We start from the raw sequence: 8,763 nt of genomic DNA, 5'->3' as shown, positions 1-8,763 counted from the left end.
GTGCTCCCAAGCCAACTCTTAACCAACGAGCCACTTGGCCGGCCCGCAACAACTCTTTCTTCAGCTCTATCTTTTCTATTTAACTTGTCAGTTGAGTTTGTTTTTCAGTTAAAACATTTTGTTTTGAGAAACTTTTAGCCTTACAGAAAGGTGCAAAAAGGGTTTATGTGGAAAGTACTGCCTTCTCCCAATTACACAATCTTACAGCGACCCAAACTGGGAAATTAACATCAATGCAACACTCTTACTAGCCTATAGACTGTGTTCAACTTTGGCCTGTCCCATTCGAGTCCCTGTTCTGGTCTGTGGTCCCATGTCTCCTTGGTCTCCTCCAACCCTGACTTCAGTGACCTGCACTCTTTTGGATTTGTCTGACATGTCTCATGATCAGATTGGCGGTCATGCCTCTGTGGCAGGAAAACTGCAGCGGTGACGAGCTCTTCCCAGTGCATCGGATCAGGGAGAACATGATGTCTGTCCCATGTCCTTTGATCTCTTGGTTAAGGTTCCATGGGGCCAGGGGACCTGCTAGGCTCAGTCACATGGTTGTTGTCATTCATTACTCGGTTCCTTGTTGGTGTCAGTGGAAGGCATCCGTTCCTCAGTCCCTTACCTGACGTGGGCCTCTCTACAGGGCCACTCACAACCTGGCATCTGGCGTTCATCAGTGTGAGGGGCCAGGGCACCAGCACCCAAGAAACAGGCAAGTCTTTCTGTAACCTCATCTCAGAAGTGGCCACCCCCGACATCTGCTGTATGGCACCCATTAGAAGCCAGTCCCAGGGTCCAGCCCACCCTAAGTGGAGGGAATTACAGAGGTCGTGACCTCCTGGAGGCAGGATCATGGTGTTATCTTAGAGGATGTCAACCACAGCCACTGAACCACATTAAGAGTCAGGGGAATGAAAAGTAAACCACAGTGAGATGACATTTTACACCTCCCGCAGTGGCAAAAACTGGAGGTCTGACAGTGCCAAGGGCAGTTGGATAGCTCTGGATACATGGCTAGTGGGAGTGTGCACCGTAAAAGCACTTTGGAATATAACTTGGCTTGATCTTGGAAATGTGAAAATGAATCAAAGAAAACCTCATTCAAATGGAGCCGGAAAGCCTGAAGGGGGCGCTCTCACACACGCACCACCCTCCCAGCTCACTTTACACACCCCAGCAGCGACAGGTTTTCTCCTCACCCAGCAACAACACAGCCAATGAGAAGCCACAGCTGCTCAGCTTAAGAAAAGCATTACAGGGCCGGCAGAGTGGCGCGATGGTTAAGAACTGGCTTGGGACGCCAGGGGACTCCGGTTCGGATCCCACATATGAGGGCCAGTGACACTGCCCTCTACAGCTAAGATGCTGAACAACAGCTCAACCTGGAGCTGGGCTGCTGTGAGTCGCCAGCATAGGCTGCAGCCCCTGTGGCAGTGGGTTGCCATGGGCTACCGTGTGTAGCCAGCAGCCAGCGTGAGCGGCCAGCAGCCGCAGTGAGGGGCCATCCAGAAGCCGGCGACTGATCTGCCTCGCTTAGGAAGAGCGCAATGATGGTGCCAACTTGGGCCAGTGAAGCAACGTCCTCCACAACTAGATTGAAGAACAAAACGAAAGCAACTTGTCTGTTCCCCTTCCCCCAACTCCCCAACACTGTTCCCATCCCCCCAATTCCCCAATAAAAAAATCTTTAAAAAAGAAAAAAAAGAAAAGCATTACAATCCCAAACTCTTGCCCTCCTCCAATGACGTTTCATTCAAAATAGCCACTCCCAACGTCCTCCTTTCCTCTATATCAGGACTCCTTCCCATGGTCGGTCCCGCTTACCTGTGGTTCACCATCGCCTGCATGTCCTCAATTGCAATTCCTCTGCTATTCCCAAATAAACTCATTTTGCTGGTAAAATAACTGGCTTTTTCATTTTTAAGGTTGACAAAAGGTAAACATCTGTATACCCTTTCAAAACCAGCAATTCCATCCTAGAGGATTTCCCCCAGAAAGTCCTGCTCGCATGCACTGAAGACGAACGCTGCAATGTCTGAAGAACTGATCATCACAACTGGGGAGACTCAGCCATCTCCCGACAGGACCGAGAGCACATAAACTGTGGGATTTTCTCATGACGCAACACTGGACAGCAATAAAAATAAATAACAGGAATACACAGAGCTGAGTGACGCACAGGTCTCTTCAACATGGATGGTGATCCAATGAAATCAATGTTTATCATCGGTAATTAGCCTGGAGCTTAAATCGTGAACAGAACACCCACTCTGGGATGCAGTGAAGACCCTTAGAGGCTGTGCCGGGCATCACATGTGAAAGCTGGGAGGAGCTGAGGGTCAGCTGGTCCTGAGCTCAGAGGGTCCTACTCACCGAGGTCCTGGCCAGGATCACAGCTGCCTTCCGGCTCCTTCCACAGCCAGTTCTCTCTCAGCCCACATGATTCAAGTTGTTTTCAAGAAGCAATTCTTGTCCTGTAAAAGACCGAAGGTCAGCGGCACTAATCTGACAGGGAAACACTGACTTGAAGAGCCAACAGCCAACCTTACCTGAGTCTCTGCCTGGAAACAGGGTGGGGCGGGCTAGATATGGGACACGGGTACACTGGCTACCCCCCAGGTCACTGGTGAGAAAAGTCTGAATTTCCTCTCTCTTGGATGATGGCACCAACAAAAACTAAACTGTCACCTTTGTGGCCCAGCATGGAGCGGGTAATGAGCCGCCTTTGATAGGCCGGGGGCTGGCTCTTAACATTTCTCCTGCCTGCAGCAATCAGAATCTAAGACCAACAGGAAACCATCTACTGAAATGTGGTGACACATAACAAATCTGTGACATCTTTACCATATTTAAGTGCTACACCGCATAACGTGGCATAAAGGGGGCCCAGCCTCCACCCAACCTTGCAGGGAGGGGCTCAGGACCAGCTGGGAAGGCGCCTAGGCTCCATCCTAAACCCCAGACAAAGCCAGCACGGCCGCTCGTGCAACCATGACTCACTCATCACTGGAGGCAAGTTCAGCTGGAGGGCAATTTCCCCCATCCAATTGTGCAGGCCCCTCTGTGCTCCGCGGGGGTTAATAACCCCTGTTCTAGGACAAGCAACTCCAGATGTCCTCAGATGCCTGGTGAGAAATCTAGGTTGCTTCAAACTATCAGCAGGCATCTTAGATAAACCGTACCGGAAGTCTAGACATTCATTAAACACTACAGTTCAGAAATCCCACCTCTGGGAATTTATCCTTAAAGAAACAATCTGACAAAGGTCCATGCTTGTACATAGGACACTCACTCAGCTTTGTTTTTAAGCCTGAGAAACTGGACAACATCCAAGAGTCCACTAAGGGGTTTGTAATCAACTCTGGCGTGGTGCCCTACAAGTTTTAACAAAAATGTATTTGTCATAGATTGAGGACAGTTACAAAACCTTGTACAATATGCTCCAATTTAAAAAGTACAAATGGTTCAGAACATGCACAAATCACCAGCTGTGGTCACTTGGGAGTGAAATCGCAGATCCATTAAAATTTGGATTTTTCATTTCCCTCCAATTTCTAATTTATCTGCACTGAAAATAGGTTTCTTTAATGTAAAAGCCTTCCAATGCCCTTAATGTCGCTTTTCATGCTGATAGTTTCACTCTGCTTTAAAACTTTACTTGCAAGTTTAAATATTTTCAGTTAAGTACATGCACTTCATTAAAAAAAAAAGTTAAAAAGCCACTAAACAGAGACTCCATCTCTAAATGGGTTTTTATTTGCCATGGCAGTAGAGAGCAATGTGTTGAAAGCCGTCAGAGCATAAGTACTGCGGGAGTATTGCCTGGACACCAAGAGGCCCAAACCCAGTACAGGAAGTCATCCATGACCAGAATGCAGCACTGCTCTGGGCCTGCCTGGGAGTTCCCCAACCCAATTCAGCAAGAAATCACAGTCCGCTAGAACTAACACTCGGTAGGAGGCAGCCATTCTTTAATTTCGTTTTATAGACTCCTGGGCAGAAAATGCAATGAATTCGTGGGCGATCATGCCCTTTGGCTTCGGAGCAGAAGGGTCTTCACCTGGTTCTTTCGTGGACGGTTGCACCAGCCCTAGAGCCATGCCCACCTGGAAGGCTCCTGGGTGCCGCGGTTTAAAACGCAATAACCCCTCCAGACTTGTGAACCGCCCCATCCCCTGGTACCGCAATCCCCAGCGCCCCCGCCCGGCCCTACCTGTATCTCCCGCACTGCGTGGACCGCAAGCCTCACAGGGAACCGAGCGCGGGGCGGGAGGCTGGCGTCACCCAACCCCGCAGCTAGCCCTCCACGTCCAGAGCCGAGGTCTCTCTCGTCCAAACGGACAAGCGCCCCGTGGCCGGGCCGTGGGCTCCGGTGGGCCCCACGCGGTCCGCGCCAGCGAGGCGGGTGCTAAAGGTAGGACGGCCACTCCACAAAGTGAAAGGTACATGACAAAGGGCGGAACCGGGAGTGATGGAGAACCAAGGGTGACCCGGCTGCAGGGTCAAGGGCCTCTCGGAGGGGACACCTCGGGACGAAAGGGTCACGGCGAGGGCAAGGGCCCTGGGGTGGGCCGGCTGGTGCGCTGGGGAGAGGACGGAGTCCGAGGAGCCGTGGCTGGAAACGGGCCAGCGCAGTGGACTCTGGTCCCGATGGCGATAGGCGACCATCGGAGGCAACCGTCATCGTTTGTTTTATTCAGCGTTTTCCGCGTGAACCGGTCACCCACCCTTACAGAAACGACCCAGGCTGTACGCCTCAGGGAAGCCAGGATGCTCCTGGACTTGGGCGCCTTCCAGGGGCCAGAGCGGCATCCCCACGCCCCGGGAGGCGCCATCACTCCCCGGAACGCGCGGCCGGGCCGGAACACCTCCGTGCCGAGGCCATGCCCTCTTGCGGGAAGATGTCCCCGCCCTGAGCGCGCGTACCACGGAGGCTTTGCTGCGGGATCACCGGGGCCCCGCCACCCACCGATCGGAGGGGCCGCGGAATGACAGCCAGTGCGAGATCTCCGTGCGCATCGCGGGGCGCCCGGGCCTCTCCCTGGGGACATCGATGGCGGCCTGGCCACTCGCTCTCGCGCACGGGGAGCCCACCCCGGGCCCTCCGCCCCGCCTGTCGGTCAGGGAAGCGGGCCGCGGGACTCCAGGGCGGGCGGTGGGGAACCCTCCTTAACCGGAGGCGCCCCCGCTACACCTCGGGCCCTTAAGGGCGCGCGGCATTTAAGGTGGGCCGGGAACAAACGGGGCTGCCGAGGCGAGCCCGGGGCGGGGATCCGCGAGGCTGTGGCGTGGAAGGGGCCGCATCGCGGACGCCACAAGGCCCACAGCCGACCCTCTGACCCGAGTGGAGCCTCGGATCGCCGCTTCCTCTGCAAGGAAGGCGGCGGGGTTGGGCGGACAGCGCCTCACCGTGGGGCGGCCAACGTCCCTCTGCCCAGCGCAGCGCGCGCCGGGGCCGGGGGCCAGGCGAGCCGCAGCCGGAAGTACTCTCATCCGGCCCGGAAGTAACGCACCGGAAGCCGACGGCGGCTCTTCACCCGCACGCGGGACCTGCTCCTCAGTGCCCTGGATACCTGGGCTTCCCGCTCACGCCGTGGAGCCAGGGACAGGGACGCGCCCCAACGGCCGCCAAAGGTCACAGTCCGGACCGTACCACTGCGGCCCAGGCGGGGGGGGGCTGCTGGGAGGCGGTGCCCCCGCGGCTGCCCATTGTCACAGTCCGGACCGTACCACTGCGGCCCAGGCGGGGGGGTGCTGCTGGGAGGCGGCGCCCCCGCGGCTGCCCATTGTCACAGTCCGGACCGTACGACTGCCCAGGCTGGGGGTGGTGCCGCTGGACAGCGTCCCCGCAGCCGCCCGTTGTCACAGTCTGGACTGTACCAACGCGGCCCATGCTGATGGGAGATGGCGCCCCACTACGGTTGTCCTCTTGGCACCCTCCATAACGTACCGCCATCCCAGATGGGGGGTCAGGCTAGCAGGCTGAAGTGCTTGCCTCTAAGCCCCTGAGCGCTGCTGAATTTTGCTTTTATGGTTTCAAGGGACAGCAAATCCAGCCCAGATAGACCTACAGTATAGTTCCCCCCTTAGCCGTGGTTTTACTTTCCACGGTTCCAGTTACCCGCAGTCAATCGCAGCTATAAAATATTTGTCGGCTGAACTACAATATCAATTAGGTATTCTGTTACCAACAAGGATTAATTCGGGGGAAAAGGAAAAAGGGCTGCAACCCAGCAGGTGCAAAACTAGCCAGCCACGTGCACATTCTGGCTTTTGTGTTAAGATGGAGGGTATTTAAGTCAGGGAGACAAGAAGTTAGAACCATAGAGTTTTATGCAAAGGAAGTTAGGACCATAGAGCTGGACTAGGTGGGCTCACGAACTTTTATGAGCTCAACTCCTCAGAAACCTCGCAGCCTGATCAGTTTCTATAAAGTCCCAGCTCATCTTTTTTTAAAATTAAAAAAAAAAAGATTTTATTGGGGAATCGGGGGAGGGGAACAGCGTTGAGGACTCCGGGAAGGGGAACAGACACGTTGCTGTCCTTTTGTTCTTCAGTCTAGTTGTGGAGGACGTCGCTTCACTGGCCCCTGTTGGTATTATCACTGTGCTCTTCCCGGGTCAGGCAGTCGCCTACCGGCCATTGGACGGCTGACTGCTCACCGCAGCTCATGACAGCTCACGAAAGTGCACGCTGGTCTGCTGCTGGCTAGCCCCACTGCAGCCTATGCCGTTGCTGGCGACTCATGGCAGCCCACCCTGCTCATCTTTAATCATATTAAACAGACTATTCCAGAAATAAGCAGTTCATAAGTTTTGAATTGCACGCTGTTCTGAGCAGCGTGATGAAATCTCCTGAGGCCCTGCTCTGTCCAGTAGGGTACATGAATTGCCCCTTTGTCTGATGTCTCCATGCTGTCCATGCTCCTCGCCCATTGGTCACTCAATAGCCGTCTGTTATCAGATCGACTGTTATCAGATTGACTGTTGGGTATCGCAGAACTTTAGGTCAAGTTGCCCTTATTTTACTTAATAATGGCCCCAAAGTGCGTGATAGTAATGCTGGTGATTCGGACACTGAGAAACTGTAACGTACTTCCTTTAAGTGACAAGTTGTGTATGTGTAGAAAAAAGACAGCTGGCATGGGGGTGCTTTCCCGGGGATGTGCAGAGAGCTTGGCTGGCAGAGGGGCAGGAAGGGTCCCTGGGGCTGGTCAGAGGCCTCAGTCTGGAAATTAAAAATATTAAAAGAAGGCAGCAGAAGTGAGATTTGTGTTTACAGACACAGGTACCTCTGACCGTCAGAGGGATGTCTTCATCATCCCCAAGCAGTAGTCTCCATGACTTCATCAGCCTGAACAAGGTTTACAGGGTAGATTTTTCCGCTTTGCACAAAACTCTTAAGATACTTGATGACCACCTAGGCATCCTGGCTGTGGGTAGGTGGTCAATGAGTTGTTTGTAATGAAATAATTTCAAAAACAAATTTATAAAAACTCTCAAAACTTTCACAGCAACATTTCTTACATTTCATCTGGGATGGTGCATTTTGATAACTGAAATGTCAGGGGAGCCTGGCCACCTGCCCCCCCATGCCCTCAGTTAGGCCCCCCAGCATGGAGAACAGTGACCCTTCCCAGTGAGTGCATAGCTGGCCTCTGGGCAATGCTGCCTGGCCTCCAGCCACCACCTGTGGCATCCAGGGCCACCCACAGACAGGACAATGGAGACACACCACTCACCTCCCTGCACATGTGTGAGCCCGTGGGGGAATGTGCACACCCCCACACACCGTGGCCCCAGTGCGAATCAATTTTTTTGTCTCATCAACGCTGTAATGAAATGATGTTATTCGAGAACGTGCTGCGTTTGTAGAAAAACTGCTTAGCTGCCTGTGGAGGCAGGTTTCCCCAGTGGCCATGCCCGATTTGTGGTCACGAGAGAAGAAGCCACAACAACAAATCTGTGTGTTTTATCTGCATTTACTGGAGTTTTGACTTCTTTCTTAGACTGAACTCTAAGAAGTAGGATTTTGGGATGAAAGAACATAGACTGGGCACGACTCTCCATTCTATCAGCTTCAAATGTGCCCATTCAGCCTCTTTGCTAATGTGAGCACCTGGGATTCTGGTGGGGACACCATCAGTGAGGAAGCAGTGCTGGGGTGGGGGTGGGGGGCCCTAAAACCCACCACTGAGCTCCAGGGCGTGGCCTGGCCCCGCCTGCCTGTCCCAACCCACGCACATCTGTTGATGTCTGTTGACCTCCAGGGCCTTCCCAGCTACTATCTCCTCGGGTTCGGATGACATTTTTTTTTTTTTAAAGATTTTAATTGGGGAATTGTGGGGATGGGAACAGCGCTGGGGAATTGGGGGAAGAGGAACAGACAAGTTGCTGTCCTTCTGTTCCTCAGTCTAGCCATGGAGGACGCTGCTTCACTGGCCCAAGTTGGCAACATCACTGCGCTCCTCCCGGGCGAGGCAGACCAGTTGCCGGCTTATGGACAGCTGCTCACACTGGCTGCTGGCCGCTCTCGCTGGCTGCTGGCTACACACAGTAGCCCACGGCAACCCACTGCAGCAGGGGCTGCAGCCCAGCCGTAGCCGGCGACTCACAGCAACCCAGCTCCAGGCTAAGCCACTGCTCAGCATCTCAGCTGCAGAGGGCAGTGTCACTGGCCCTCACATGTGGGATCCGAACCGGGGCCCTCTGGCGTCCCAAGCCAGCTCCCAACCAACGCGCCACTCGGCCGGCCCCGGATGACATTTAAAGC

General features: G+C 54.0%; 1 protein-coding gene across 8 annotated transcripts in view; it reads right to left on the bottom strand.

The window, feature by feature from the left end:
* SLC35E2B (solute carrier family 35 member E2B) overlaps nt 1-6,503 on the bottom strand; it is a 30,033-nt gene extending 23,530 nt beyond the window's left edge. Inside the window, exons 1-2 of one of the 8 annotated variants that reach the window (XM_019658510.1) lie at nt 4,205-6,503; nt 2,365-2,465 (exon numbers count right to left, since the gene is read on the bottom strand). The gene's annotated coding sequence lies outside the window, so the exon portion shown is untranslated. Of the gene's footprint in view, nt 1-1,815; nt 2,344-2,364; nt 2,466-2,540; nt 2,968-2,991; nt 4,170-4,204 lie in introns of those variants that run through there. The other 7 variants (XM_019658511.1, XM_019658512.1, XM_019658513.1 and 4 more) reach the window with 7 other exon arrangements.
* Nucleotides 6,504-8,763: the final 2,260 nt, after the last annotated feature.

This window comes from Hipposideros armiger, unplaced genomic scaffold, assembly GCF_001890085.2.
Source record: "Hipposideros armiger isolate ML-2016 unplaced genomic scaffold, ASM189008v1 scaffold_284, whole genome shotgun sequence".
Taxonomy (NCBI): Eukaryota; Metazoa; Chordata; class Mammalia; order Chiroptera; family Hipposideridae; genus Hipposideros; species Hipposideros armiger.
Note: the sequence above shows the minus strand (reverse complement) of the source record. Positions and strands in the feature narration are given on the sequence as shown.